Source organism: Halyomorpha halys, unplaced genomic scaffold, assembly GCF_000696795.3.
Source record: "Halyomorpha halys isolate HHAL.00 unplaced genomic scaffold, Hhal_1.1 Scaffold392.1, whole genome shotgun sequence".
Lineage (NCBI taxonomy): Eukaryota > Metazoa > Arthropoda > Insecta > Hemiptera > Pentatomidae > Halyomorpha > Halyomorpha halys.
In genome coordinates this window covers 340,871-356,824 of record NW_027114089.1, presented here as the reverse complement: position 1 = coordinate 356,824, position 15,954 = coordinate 340,871, and the positions used below count along the sequence as shown (strand labels likewise).

The 15,954-nt window shown below is 29.5% G+C and overlaps 1 protein-coding gene across 1 annotated transcript in view; it reads left to right on the top strand.

Moving 5' to 3' along the window:
* Window positions 1-649: 649 nt before the first annotated feature.
* LOC106682173 (metabotropic glutamate receptor) overlaps window positions 650-15,954 on the top strand; it is a gene marked incomplete at its 5' end in the record, with an annotated part of 282,446 nt that continues 267,141 nt past the window's right edge. Inside the window, 1 exon segment of the mRNA XM_067051351.1 lies at window positions 650-768.

Below are 15,954 nucleotides of genomic sequence, written 5' to 3'. Positions count from 1 at the left end.
ACAATGAAGGAGGTAATTTAAAAAAAAAAAAAGGTAGAAAAATACGGTGAACGGACTTCTTGAAAATTGTGAACTTTTACTATCGTATTTTTAAAAAATACATCAGAATCATTATGAAAATACTTCTTGGTCCAAATAATTTGTTAAGCCATTTTTACTGGACTATACGGTATTATATTAACAAGTACATTTTAAGGGCGTTGATGACCTCAGGGTTTTACGCCCTAAAGCCCCAGACAACAACAACAACAACAACTAGTACATCTATTTAGCAACGGATTCGTTCTCGTTGCATTATGGATACTTTTGATATCTAGATTGCAGCTTACGCCTCTTAACAGCGTTATAGTTTAGAGAATATTCTCAGTTTAAGTTTTAATTTCGTCCTTCCTTCTTTTTTACCGATCCTGGAAGTGACGAGATTCTTGAAGGAGCCTCCCGGTCATGAAAAAAGATGATGTCCTGATAAATGAAGGACTAAGGACACTGGGCTCAACAAGTGGTCGGCGGACGGCTGCGCAAAACCTCCTCTTAAGTGCCACTCGCTCACCGCTCGTCCTAGCATCGCTATCGTGGCGCGTGCAATCCGATCCCGTTCGAGAACTTTCTTCTGCAACATATTTCCTCGCATATATATATTCGATATTTACCAATTATCGCTGGCAATTATGTATTAAACAAAAAGTTTTACGACTGTGGTAGCAAGACCCTAATTCGAATTAACAGATCTAGGAGCTGTTTACTGAAGGATAAATTCGACAGGATTCGGTATGTATCTGCTTATCGAGTTTTTTTTTTTTTTATGGATTTTGCTCTTTCATCCAACCATACCCTTTTGGCCTTGCATGGTTTAATATTTATTTATAGGAATTCGTTTTCATTTTGTCTTTTCTATATGAGGATTTAGTTTAATATCTTTCTCAATTTATAGAGATAATTAAGTGTATTTTGAATAAATTAAACGAAACTAAAATAGGTTTTCAAATAAAACTCCAAGACAGCAATATTATAAAAAGTATTATAATTTTGTAATGACATACATAATACACTGCTGTTCCAAAATCTAGTGCCTTATTAATTTATTGAGAACATATAATATATTTTTGAATGAATAGAACGAAACTAGAGTAGCTTTTCAGATGAAACATCAATACAACAATTGTATAAAATGTAATATCATTTTCCATTTAATTAACATACAATAATACTGCTGGCCCAAAGTTTACTACCTTTACAATTTATTGAAAACATTTAATACATTTTGGGATAAATAAAATAAAACTGAATTAGTTTTTCAAATACAACAATAGTACAAAAATTATTATAATTTTGTAGGAGCATACATTATATACTGCTAGTAGATTTTTACAACTTTTAAAATTCATTACATTTTGGAACAAATAAAACAAAACTGAAATAGTTTTTCACATACTATTTTATGTACTTTTGTTATATTAAAGTTATTTACAACTATGATGGTGGAGTCTCACGGAACTTTTTTTTTTTTATTCATTCGATTAAAAATTAATGATAGTCCTTGTAATTTGTAGTTTTTAAACTGTCTGTTTGAAAATTTACATACGATAGATTTTTTTTTTTTTTTATAAAATGTCAACAATTAAAACGCACGAAAAAACTACCTTTATCAATATAAACTGATAGTCAAATTTTACTACTTTTAAAATTTATTCAGAAAATTCATTAAATTTTGGAACAAATAAAACAAAACTGAAATAGTTTTTCACATAACAACTATAATATAACAAAAGTATATAAAATAATTTAATTTAAGTTTTTTCCTTAAAATTAAATTATTTTATTTACTTTTGTTGTATTAAAGTTTTTTACAACTATTGTTGTGGAGTCTGACGGAAACTTTTTTTATTTTTTATTGATTCTATTAGATATTAATGTTAGTCCTTGTAATATTTAGTTTTTAAACTATCTTTTGAATGTTTCCATACGAAAGATTTTTTTTTTATAAAATGACCACAATTTAAATACTCGAAAAAACTACCTTTATTAATATACACTGTTAGTCAAAGTTTACTACTTGTAAAGTTTATCGAGAAAATTCATTACATTTTGAAACAAATAAAACAAAACTGAAATATTTTTTCACATAAAACTTTAATACAACAAAAGTACATAAAATAATTTGGTTTTATTTTTTTTTTCTAAAATTAAATTATTTTATGTACTTTTGTTGTATTAAAGTTTTTTTACAACTATTGTAGCGAAGTCTGACGGAAACTTTTTTTTTTATTAATTCAATTAAATATTAATGCTAGTCCTTGTAATATTTAGTTTTTAAACTGACTTTTGAAGGTTTCCATACGCAAGATTTTTTATAAAAATTACAATAATTATCATTTTTATATTAAAAGAAGATAAAAAAAAATACTACCGTTGCTTTTCATAAATAGTGGTCAGTTTTTTTTTTTTAGATATTCCAGATTGTACCGTAGACTGTAGTTGATTTAGAGCAACTCTAATTGCTTTACAATCATTCATACATACACAGAGATGAAATATATGGATGTATGGAAACGGAAGGATCTAAAAAAAAACAAAAAACAGAACTAAAGAAAAAAAATCCCTATTGCTAAAATAATTGGAGAGTTTAATTAACTCTTTCCTCTTTCATTACTGTGAAGTCTTGTTGGAACAATTTACTTTAATCTCTCCAATGAAATTACTAGATCCTTACTACAGTAAGGATTGAACTTTCTTATTATTTGATCATTGTAAGATTGTTTTGTTTTTTTATGTACTCTTTTTATTACTTATTAATTAATGAATAATATATGGTAATTTTGTTGTATTAAACTGTCATTCATTTTACATTTTAATACATAGATTACCTTGCCGTAAACACATGTATGAAAAATAGTTTGATATATAATAGAATTTTTAGTATTTTACAAATATATCGTGAAAAGCATCACTTGACATTCTTATTTTTGATTAATTGTGTTTTTCTGAAATTTTAAAATGTTCTACATTCGTTTTTAATCAGTTTTCATAATAAAATATTAGTTTTAGTCCAAGTTAAAAATGAAATCTATCGCTTATGTATACAAATAAATAATATTTACCTGTATTTAATCTATAAAACATTATTATTTAATCCGCTTCAATGGATGGGGATCTCTAACTATATATTATATTTCATCCTCATTTATATAAATCAGTGATTTTGTAAATCTTAATCATGTTTATATGATGTTAGTTTTTTTTTCTCTTAAGAACGAAGTTCTGAAGAAATTTAATTATGTAATTTTATTATTTAGAACTATTTATTTTTATCCTTTATACACTCTTAAAGGATGTAAAACTCTTATATTAACTCATAAATGCGCTCTGATATAAAATTAAATAGAATTGGACTAAATAAAATAGAATAGGACTAAACACACTTACAAATTTTACTCAGTTGGGTTACTAAGTATTTTGTAAAAAATACTTATATTTACTCTTAATTAATAATTTTTCCACTGATTCATATTAGTTTTTTTTTCCTTTGGTGTCAATTATAACCATATCATATCATATGATATACCATACCATATCACCGATAATTTGGGTTTCATATAGTAAACACGAGGAAGTTCGTTATTTATTTACATAAAAAAATGTCTTGTGTCACCCTCTATATTGTTTATGGATTGATATGAACGAAAAAGAGTTAAGACTCCAAGTCATCAAACTCTGAAGTTTGTTTTAGCTATGAAAATATTTTTGAGCTTTATGAACATGGAAACAAGACCGACATATCTATGGTAACATCAAATTCAGGGATTCTGTTTAAGCCCAATATTATTCAATTTTTTCATAAATTACTATCCGAAATTCATAAATTTTAATATAGTGAATTGTGACAATAACTAATAGACTAAAAGGAGACTTAAAAAAAAAAAAAATCAAAGTTACTCAAAAACTGGGGTTTACACATTTTTCAACATTGTAAAAAATGAAGCGATAAGTTTTAATAAACGACAACCTTTTTTTTTTTCATAAAAAAAAATCCACTTACATATTTGTGAAACAATTAATTTCAACCTTATTAACAATTAATTACAAGTGAAAGATTTATAATGACCAGATATTATTTTTATTTGTTGTATGTTGTTCCAAGCTAGAAATATTCAACTAACTATTTAAATACTTTTTATTAAAGAATAATAATGTTTATTCTGTTGTTTTAAGTATAAAATGTTTTAATTATGAAAACATAAATGACTTATTAGATAATACACCAGTGAATAAAGAATTTTTAGATGTAGTCATCAAATAGGTATTATCAATTATGCTTTATGGCTATCATCAAAATTTATTTGATCAACTCTATTTTATGATAATTGCTTCTGAATTTCATGAAGTAGAGAATTTGGGTATTTAATTTATGTCTCAAAGACTTTTATAATTTTTCAACTTTTTTTTTCTGTGCCAAAATAAAAATTAAATGTTAAAAATTATAATCGAATTAAATTGTCATTTATTGTACAATTTAATTAAATACTTCTTGTATAATTGTTTTCAACTAAATATGGAACGGTCTTCTCATCACACCACTCCCACTTACCATCCACTTTGAATTGAAATGAATTCTCGTACGTTCCTAAACTGATATTTTTATATTATTCTCTGTGGCTATAATTTTCCTTACTAAATTTCCAAATGAACATTTCAGTTAAGAGTTTGTCCAACTCCAATTTCAGTATTTTTAATAATATTTCTCGTTGTAAAATTTTAACATTTTTCTTTTGAAAGAAATTTGAAAAAAATAACAGTTTAGTAAGATTTACATTCTGCTCTTAACCAATTATCCACTACTAAATTTTTATAGAATCTACGTTGAAAATTCTAAGAATGATTTTATAGAGTTAGTCATCTTGTCAATCGAAAGGTTCATATACATCTTATGTAAATTAAAACTTAATTATTTAATAATTCGGTGACAAAAAAAAGTTATCAGACTGGAAAAACAAGCGCATGTCTATTTATACAGATACTGTTGAAGTGAGATGTGCTGCCTGTAGTTTGCATTTTATGTGACTTCATCTTTTTCTGACCTGATGACCTGAATTGGTGTAACTATGTTTCAATGCCAGGAATACGGTTAAATGTTGTTTAAAGATATCGCGACATCTTTTGCAAGATTCCGAATACTTCAACACCTTCTTGAAAAACGCTCTAAACTTCTCACAAACTACAAAAAAATCTATTACACTATGATAGACGAATTTGGACATACGTAATTGAGCTTTGGGGTTCCACTAAACCATGAAATTCCTCCCATACCAATCCTTACAATCCAAAATCCTCCGTAAAATCCTTGATGCTCCATATGTTATAGATATGGCACGAAATAGATATGCCTTCTTTAATTCTAAAATCCTTACTCACACATACCCATTAGTTCCTAATCTATCATTCTTAACAACCCCTGATCTGAGGCTTCTGAAAAGAAGAGACAAGATGGATTGGGTGGTCCCTTCCCAAGATTATCATGTTTTCTGAAAAAATTATCACATTTACTTGATGTATTTTTTTATTCTGTTGTAAATTCCGATAAGTAAATTTAAAAAAAAAATTAAGGGGGCGACGGTAGGAGCATGATAGCGCGCCTGTCTACTAACCCAAAGGTTGTGAATTCGAGCCCTGGCCCTAACCGGGATTTTTTCAAGCACATAATTACATGTATAATTAATTAGCCAATGGGTGGCTCTCACAAAAATAGGCGTGGGAGTGACGAACCCACCCTATGAAAACCACGTCAAGAAACGCGCGATGTATTTCCATATTACATCGTGAGAGGCCTTGGACCTCCACATTCTGACTGCCAGAAGAAGAGGAAAAAAATTTAAACAATTTAATATTTTATAAAAACTATATTTTAATTATTTCGTAAATTAATATGTCTACTCTTGGATATTGGATACCGGATAATGATAGATGGATATTGAATATTTAAATTTTATTTATTGCTATTGAATTTCATTTCAATTTCAATTCAAGGAATCCGAGCGTTGTTTAAATTGTAGGGAAAGTTTTAATTCAGTCCTATATATTTTTTTTATACGACGGCTTAACTAATCCATTCAGGGAATGCAATATATTTTTTGTTAATCGATACCCCATTAATTTCGATTTATTTAGTTGTTTACCGCGGGTCGGAAGTTGATGAGGGTTGGGAATTAACGAGATTTAATTCCAAGTAGAGGCAGTATCTCCAACCCTCGGACAATTTGATATCCGTAGTACTTCTCATATTTCAACTCATATCCAACAGTGGGGCTGGTTAATGTTACTTATAATATGTGACGTTCGTTCTAGATATATGTGATTAATTTAGAAAAAAAAATTAAATAAAAACTGTACTTATTATGAATCTACATATAGAAGTAAAATTCCTAAAAACATAATATTTTTCTACATAGGATTTAACGGGAAAAATAAAATTTAAAAAATAATTTTTTTAGAAAAGAAATTAAATAAAATCTGTATTTATTATAAATTTAAATATAGAAGACTAAGTACAATCTGCGAAATTAGTGAAAATTCACACTAATAAAAAAAATTATTTTTCAACCTGAGATTTTATGGCAAAAAATACTCTTAAAACTTCATTTGTCTTTTATTTATGGATTAGGTAACGTTTCGGACCTCATATTGATAATTTTTAAACCCTGACCCTTATTTTTAAATACCATTGTCACTATTTATGATTTATATATGTATAAATAAGACTTATACATAACAACAGAACAGCTATTAAGTAAGATTTATATAGATATTTAAGATATATAAAGATATTTACATAGAAAAATATATGTTATATTTCATTTTCATGTAAATGTTTTTACCGTAGTATGGTACCGTTTTATTATTTCTTTTAATTCCGGAAAATGTTTTCATTTATAAAAATTTCTTATTTTGTCATCTTTATCACTTCAAAACTGTTTAGGTAATTATAAATACAAATGAATAATCATGAGAAACCAGATGAGATACTTTAATAATTTTGTTATTTTCATTCTGTTTATTGTTTTTATAAATTTTACTGCCGAGAACTTGTGGTTAAACCTAAAACGTATATTAGAGCACACTAAGGCAGTTAGAAACGATTACCATACAGATGGAACTACACGTAGGATACCAACCAAGATCTTACACCCAGGAGAAATATTACCTTGACACGGTTTAACATTTAAATTACAAATTACCTTTACGAGTTTTCTAAGAAGTAGAGGACTCTGAAATGCCTAAAATAATTAAGGTAAAGATGAATAGTCACGTGTTCACTCAACTCACTTAAATTTGGTTGGTGGATGGTTAAAGTAACGATTTCTTCATTACTTCAAAATTCGGTCGAAAAACGATAAAAAGTTCCTTTTTTTAAAAAACATTCAGTTTTACATGACTGGATAGTTCTTTCATGATCAAAGACAACTAAAAATCCATGAGCAATAAAAATATGATAACATAAGGAAACTCTAATAGTACAAGAGTCGGGAAGAAAAAAAGGTAGTTATCTCACCCCAATTTTTAATTACTTCAATAATAACTATGTATAATTACTAGTCAAAACTGATGAGTCTGCCAAGTATAGGTAGGGGGAATAAAAAATGGCGGCTGTTTCAAAACCTTAAAAAAACATTAATTTTTCATTCGGAGCTCTATATCTTAAAAACTACCTACATCACTAGAAAATGTAAGAGAACATTATTTAAAGAAGAGTAAATTTTCTGAAATATTAGCCCTAATAGAGCTATTTACGTCCAATAGTTCTAGAGATATAGCTTTTTAAAAAACAAAATTTCTTAAAAATGTACTGAAATATCAGTATTGAGTTAATTTATTTTGAGAAATCTGAGATATAGAGTATTACGTCCAATAGTTTCTGAAATAAAGTTTTTCATAAATCAAACTTATTGTTCGAACTACTATAAATCAATTTATTTTAGCAAATTTCATGAATGCTACTACTCCAACGAAAATAAATGTCATAAACTATTTTATAGCTCATTAAACTAGCTTTAATTTAAGTGCTAATAGACATCTGTACGTAAAATAGTTCTTGAGATATAGATATCTTAAAATAAATTAACTCATTACTGATATTTTACTAAATTTTTATGAAATGTTGCTTTTTAAAAAGCTATATCTCGAGAACTATTGGACTTAAATAGCTCTACCAGGGCTAATATTTCAGCAAATTTACTCTTCTTTAAATAATGTTCTTTAAGATTTTCTAGTGATGTAGGCAGTTTTTAAGATATAGAGCTCCGAATGAAAAATTAATGTTTTTTTAAGGTTTTGAAACAGCCGCCATTTTTTATTCCCCCTACCTATACTTGCCAGACTCATCAATTTTGACTAGTAATTATACATAGTTTTCAATTAAGTAATCAAAATTTGGGGTGAAATAACTGCCTTTTTTCTCCTCTTGGGCTCTTGTACTATAAAAAGAAAAGACGAAAACCCGAGAAGTATCTTGAATATCACTTGTAACATTAAATATAGGAGAGGCAAACGGACAGGAGTCTTGCAAAGTACTCATTTCTTATCAACATGCAGCCATAGTATATAATTATTAAAAAGTCATTTATCCAAATTTTTCTGACTTTAATTAAAAATATTTATGGTTTATAGTCAAAATTGACGAATCTGCCAACCACCTGCCTACTAGAAGCCGAAGAATTTTTAATTTTCATCACTTCTCAATATGAAAATTTTCGATCAAAATTTTTTGTGAGTTCTGTTGGCCTTCTTCAGAGTTTTAGCAATTATCTTTTGTAATCCAAGTTCCAAAGTTAATAGCAAAAGAGTAATAGGGTGTCAAAGTCGCACAAAAAATTGTTCTTTGAATGGAATTCTTCATGTTTTAAACAACTATTTCTCTAAAGGGGGGCTCCCAGAATATTATTATTAAAATTTTAAACTTATTAAAATTCAAATATTTAGAATATAGGGGGAGAGGGACCTTCACAGAGGTGAATCTTCCATTTCCACTTTTACTATTAAATTATTGTTTTGTTTTTTTCTAGTTTCCTAGGACGTATTGGCAAGAACTGTAGGACACATGTCTAATATTTTTCGACCTAGTATCACCAAAAAAATTTCATTGAAATCGGTGTTCCCATGTACGTAATCTCCCTTTGTTAGTATTTTGTGATATTTTCCATATCCATTACTAATGAGATTTTGGAATATTTTGAGTTAGATTAATGACATATAACAGTTGTATCTCTTTTTAATAAAATTTAAATAATTCTATGACTAACGACTAGACCAGAAGCTCTAGTTAAACTAAGTTAGTTTTAACATATTAATTATTAAACACCGATAATATTTCAAATAAACTCCAAATTCCTCTCCACCTTAAATTATTCGCTTTATTTATTATACATAAAGATATGGTTAGGTAGAGAGAGATAATGAGATGGATAAGATGCGGTGAATTATTGGACTATATACTGCCAGGGCGGGCTCTGCTAATTAACTGGTTCAGGCTGGACAACTCCAGGCGGTACTGACCCGAGATACTGGAATATAGCGATACCGGAATATTATATCACTGTTGTCTTTAACGAGATTGGTCTGTATGGTCACTGGTTAGGGATATGTTGGAGTCACCTAAAAAAAACCTTAAAATCATTATTCCTCTGGTTTATCATTTCAATTAATTGTTTATTATATCATAGAATAAAAAATACTATATCTGATGTGTCAACTCACACAACATTCGTAATCGGTTCGGGTACGCAAGTCCGCAACAATCATTGCAGCGATGTTGTGTCTACAATAACAGTATTGTTGTTTCAAGTTAGTTAAAAATTTAATCATCTTTCGAGTTATAACGAAAACTAGTGGAAAAATAAATGGATTTTCATGAGAACCTGTCAAAAATCCTGAGGAAAACGTTCAATCCGCCACACCTTCGCTAATAATGGTCCGATTCCAAGGATTTTGTAAAAAAAAATACGGGAGAAAATTGATTTCGTGACGCGAGGAAACGCTCAAGATGAAACGGAAGTGGTAGAGGGCAACGATCGATGTGTTTTGTATTTAGATTCAAATTTATCGAAAATTCGTAGCTGCATACTGCAAGTGATAAAAATGATCAGTATTTCATTCTATTTGTAATGACTCCTATTTCAAAATTGTATCTTGACGCTTCATCTTAACTGAGAGCCAAAAGTGGAAAAGATAAGCGCTAAAAACAACATTGTTAGGGTAAATGATACTGTAAACTATAATTTATGATATGAATAGGATAATTAAATTAAGGATTATTTAATAATTGAGGCATGGCAATTTTTCGTATTTCTGGCACGTACGAAAAGGCTGTAAGTGCCAGAAATACGAAAAATACAATTTTAACAGGATAACAATGATATCAACGACAATCGATTGGTAACCATTGTAAGTTCCTATCTTGAACAACGGTTTAGTTCCTAGAGCTTTAATTTGTTCATAATTTTAGAACAAAAATTGTGGCCAGCTACATTTTTTTTTTTGTTTTGCTCAAAATTAGTTTTTGGCATATACAGCCTTTTTCATATCCATGGTTCAATTGTAATTTAATGAGAAAATGAAATAAATAACATTTAAATACAATATTTACTTCCAGAAGTTTCACTTCTGTCGGCCTGTTCCAAGACTACTTCAATTATTTATTTATTTATTTTTTTAAATATGATTTAATTCACTTTCAACTAATAGTTACTGTCTATAAAATGATGAAAAGCCTGGAGGATAACCTGTGACTTATCCATCAAATTTGAAGAAAGTAGATGCAAAGCCATAAATGGCAGACATACGGATTTTTTAAATTAGATTTTAGGCTTCTACGTGTATTTAAATAGATAATCTCAAATTTTGGGATAGTATTTGTTTATTTTAGATAGGTATATTTAAATCAACAAAAACCTTACTGATTCAAGATGAAACTATTATTTAATTTACATTAGAAAGTTGTTAATAGACATTTCAATATTTTTTATCATATTTGGTATTTTTTACAACGTTTTTATGATTTTGAATTGATTAGAATGTATATGTAATGTTTATACGCGCGTTGGCATAGTAGGGCTATGTTACAAATTGCAATCATCCGGGTTCCAATTTGGCTGTGGCAGATAATTATTTTCTGTTACCCTGTAGCCATGAGTCAACAGTATGGATTTTGGAGCCTTCCATGGGTCCATCCAGCCTCATAAAGTGAGTATCCTTAAATGGGGAATAATCTAGAGGTTGAGCATGATCTTGAAAAATTCACCTCCTTGTTTAACCGTTGTTCTAAAAATAGTGCTTTCTTACAAAGTATGAATCTATGATCCTTCATGGGTTGTAGTACATATATGCATAATGTTTTCAAAAAATCTTTTAAACAGTAGTATTAAAATTTTTAAAAACACCACATACTCAACTCTTGGGCGTTCATCTATTTAATTTTCATTAAAAAATGTACACAAAATAAATATAGATTTTACAAAAAAAAAAAAAAGATATATTTTTAATAATAAGAAACAATAGAATGTAACCTAAAGGCCAAATAAAAATTGTGATATATTTATTTGAAAGTTACCGATTGATTTATTTGAACCGTAATACGTTGAGCATTAAACGTATGTTACAAATTATTTTTTTATTTTTAAAAAACTCAAGAAAGGATTCATCGAGTTCATCTTAGAGAACATATTCTAATTTATTTTGCTGGAGGGTGGTATTTTCCCTTCTGGAACGGACGCCGTTCTGAAATTATCCAGCTACCACACTTTCAGACTTGGTGGTGCCTAACCCTCAGATTCTGTTATTCTGCTATGATTCCGCTTTGTTTTTATTTCAAACCGTTCTGAGATACGGTTCTCTTGTTCTGTGTTGTCTTAAATATTAATTTCTGAAGTACTTCAGTCCTATCATACCAGGAAGAAGATTAAAAAAAAATAAAGGATTCTCCCTTCATTTAATTCTTTAAAGCATTCCAGACCGAAATTCTTGGAATTACTCTTATTCCTAATTTCAGACTTTTTTTTTTTTTTTAAATTCTGACTGTGTTGCGATTGTGCATATTTCTTTAGCAAACATGAGTATTAAAAAAAGTATCTCTTTGGCTTATTATTGGTCAGTTAATCAGTAATATAAAATCGTTATGTACTACATCACAAATTTTAGAGTACACAAGGACATCCTATCACAACAAAGAGAATTATAACAATTTCCATCAAAGATAGACTTACAAGAAAAAGCCTCTGAAGGAAAAACTATTTTTTTCCGGGAACTTATAGATTTTCAACGAGATTGATAAATATCGCCGATTCTGACTATTACTAGAACTAGGCAAACGGTAATCACACCCATTTATTTACTAAAGAGTCATTTATGTAACTATAATACTTGCCTATTTAGACTTTAGTACTTCACTAAAAACCATCGACTTCCTCTCGTATCCGATCCTTACAATCCAAAATTCTTCCTCAAATCCTCAATCCTCAATGACTGGATTGGACACAATCGATCCACGAATACTTGCTGCTGTCGGGAACATCTATACCAAAATGTAGACAGCGTAACGAGCACTAACTGTTAGATACATACTGACAGGCTGACTGCAGGTGCATTTGATAGACACCTCCTATCATTTGAAAACTTTACTTAACGTCAAAAAAAAAAAAACTATGAACGAATATATACAGGAAATTGGATTTATTTACTTTTTTATTGTATCAATTAATATCCTTTTTTTAATTTATATATATCTAAAAAAAGATTAATTATTGCTACCATATCTGCTGATACACTCTAGATGATAATGATACTAGGAATGCTTCTGAGATAGGTCAGTCAGTATGCATATTTAAACATCACCATCGCTGTGAATTGCCACATCTACAAAACAAAACATCTTTAATAATTCTTATTTCATCACAAATAAAATAATCCATGAAGACCTTAATGTTCCTTATGTTTCCGATTTGGCCAGAACCAATCCTTCCATTATATCCTTCCCTAACCACACAAATCCATTTGTTTTCAATCTTGCTTCCTCTTCAATACGTGACAATCCTCCTAGGCATCTGAAACAAAGATGGTTTTGAGATCTACTCTAGAAATATTATTGGAGCTCTTTCTACCAATGGGATAATCCCTCTCAAAACTTTACCATACCATTGTAGTATAACTCACATAAAATTTACTAGTTTTATATTTATTTAATACAGTTGTAAATTTCAATAAATAAATAATTAAAAATAAAACTTAAATAGTGCTCTTATTTCTCAAATTAATAGCTCATCACTTTCGCCTATCTGCGTCTAAATACTTGAGTGACAATTTAATTTTTTTTTTATAAAATTAAAAAAATAAACTTATTCAATTAACTCAACATGACTAGCAATGCTTTTTAATTTCCCTTTTTTAACTGAATCTTTTATTTGGACAAACTATTAACTTGGAATCCTCATACAAGACTGAAAAGACTATGAAATAATAGGATGATAGATATTACTATTGTTGCCGCTTTCCGTTTATTATTTAAGCTGTTTGTTCATTTTTTTTTGTAAGAAAAAAATACAAATTTATAACCTCAATTTTAATTAATTAATAAGAAGAATTTTTTTTTTTTGTAAAAATAACACAGCAAATAATTTTTTCAATTCATTTATGTCTATGAATCAAGCAACTTTCTCTCAAAGAATAAAGTTCAAACTACATAGAGTTAACTGCTACCTTGGACTACATCTGGACAAACGACTGACTTGGAATCTTCACACAAGACTGAAAAGACAGGAAACTGCACGTCGATTCTGACTATTACTGCACTTTCTGGACAAACGGTCTAAACTTTCAATCCGTTACAAAAGACTGATCTACATGACTTTAATAAGGCCTATCTGGACATAGGGAGATCTTTGGGGCTCCACTAAACCTTCGAATCCTTACAATCCAGAATCTTTCATGTTTCTTACTTTGTCGCAAATATAATCATTCATTACCTATATAATAGGTATATATATAATACCTTAATGTTCCATATGTAACCGATCTAGCCTGGACCAGATATCAATCCTTCCATTATAAACTCCTTAGCCATCCAAATCCACTAGATTCTAACCTTGCTTCCTCTTCCATTCCTGACAATTCTCCGAGGCGCCTGAAAAGAAGATGAAGAAGAAATGTTATTTGAGTGCTACCAATGGTTAGTTTCTCTGGATGTTGGTTTCATACCTTTATAATCTACTATAGAATTTACTAGATGTATTTTTATGTAAATACATTTGTTAATGTCAGTACATAATTTAAAAAAATGTAAAAAAAGTCTTTCGTTTTTATTTTAGAACGTTTAGAATCAATATGGATTGTTGGACGTTTTAATCATATTGAGAAAACCTTACTCATTTCACAGTTTGTTAAGCCGATGTAAAGAATCAATACAAGTTCAGAACTTTTGTGATTTGACGTATTGTCTTTGTAAATGTAGTGCGGGACTAGTAATTCACTCTTAAGTTCCCATTCCCTGCCTCGTAATTCTGTCGTGTTTACTAACCCTGTTCAACTTCCCTTCCTTTCCACTAACACCATTGTCAATTGTATTAGGACGATTTGAATGGCGGTAAAAATAAAGTAAATTGTACGTTAAAAATGTTTTAAATTGAAAACAGTAATTTCATAATAGGTAATGAAAGGGATTCAGTAGTTAGTAAGGAAATAATCTTACTAGACCAACGGTTGTGCTTGAGGCTTATTTCGTCAGAATCACGCTCGGTAATAGGTATTTATATTTCATAATACTGATTCAAATTAAACATAGTTGCCTTTCATATGAAAAAAAAATTGTACCATTACTTATTGGATTGTAAAATAATGTATAGTGATTTCAATAAACACTTCAGATTCTTATAAATATTTTTAATCAATTATATATGACCCATTTTGATCTATTACATGTTGCCATTTTTCAGGTGATTTTTTAATTTTGTCCTCCCTGAACTTCTCAGATTTTTCGCAATGAACTCATCTATGTGCGTTTTACTGTCCTCGAGCAATTTAAAGTGTTTCCCGTTAAGAGAGAAGGGTCTGAAAATAGGGTGGGTGGGGGATCCAATAATTTGTGGGTCTGCGGCGTTATCGTGATGGAAAACTATCCCTTTGCGATTATGAGACCCAAATGATTTGAGACACATACATGAAACATGTTAAGCGTTATCCCTTGTCGTAGAGTGAAGGCTGTCTGTGACGAATAATTGAATTTGGTCATCATCAACAGTTGAAGGACGACCCGAGCGATTTGCGTCTTCAGTCAAATTTTCTGGTTCCGAGCCGAGCAAACCACTTACGGACGGTGCTGCCTAAGGCATCATCGCCATACACACTGCACATTTTGTTAATCGTCTGTGCAGCGGATTTCTTTTCAGAAATAAAAAAATCATTAAATGGTAAATTGATTTTTTTCTTTTCCATTTTGAGCAAGCTAATGAGGTTGCTACAATACACAGTACTGCTGTGTATGCTTTAGCATGTACTGTATACATATTTACATGATATAACAATAGTGTTTTCCCCTATCTTTTTCTTTTACAATCAATAATCGTCTATACACAAAAAAATTTAATTTTTTTTCAATTCACCCCAATAATACCCCCGGAGAGCGACGGTCCTATATCACTTTTGAAGTATTAGCTTAAAGCGGGAAGAGGAGACTTTAAGGTCGTTTAATCGAGGAATATTTAAAAAGCGCCTGAAATTGAAAAACGGCATGTCACAATCTCACAAGAGGAGGTCATAACAAAAAAAAGGCAATCCTTCCTCGCCGGACTCGCCGCACCAAGACCCCCGAGGAGCGAGAGTCCTATATCACTTTTTGAAATATAAATAATCATCAATTTCATTTAATTAATAATTTTATTCTCCCTATTTCTCTTTCTCAGACCTACCTCCCCTTTTCAG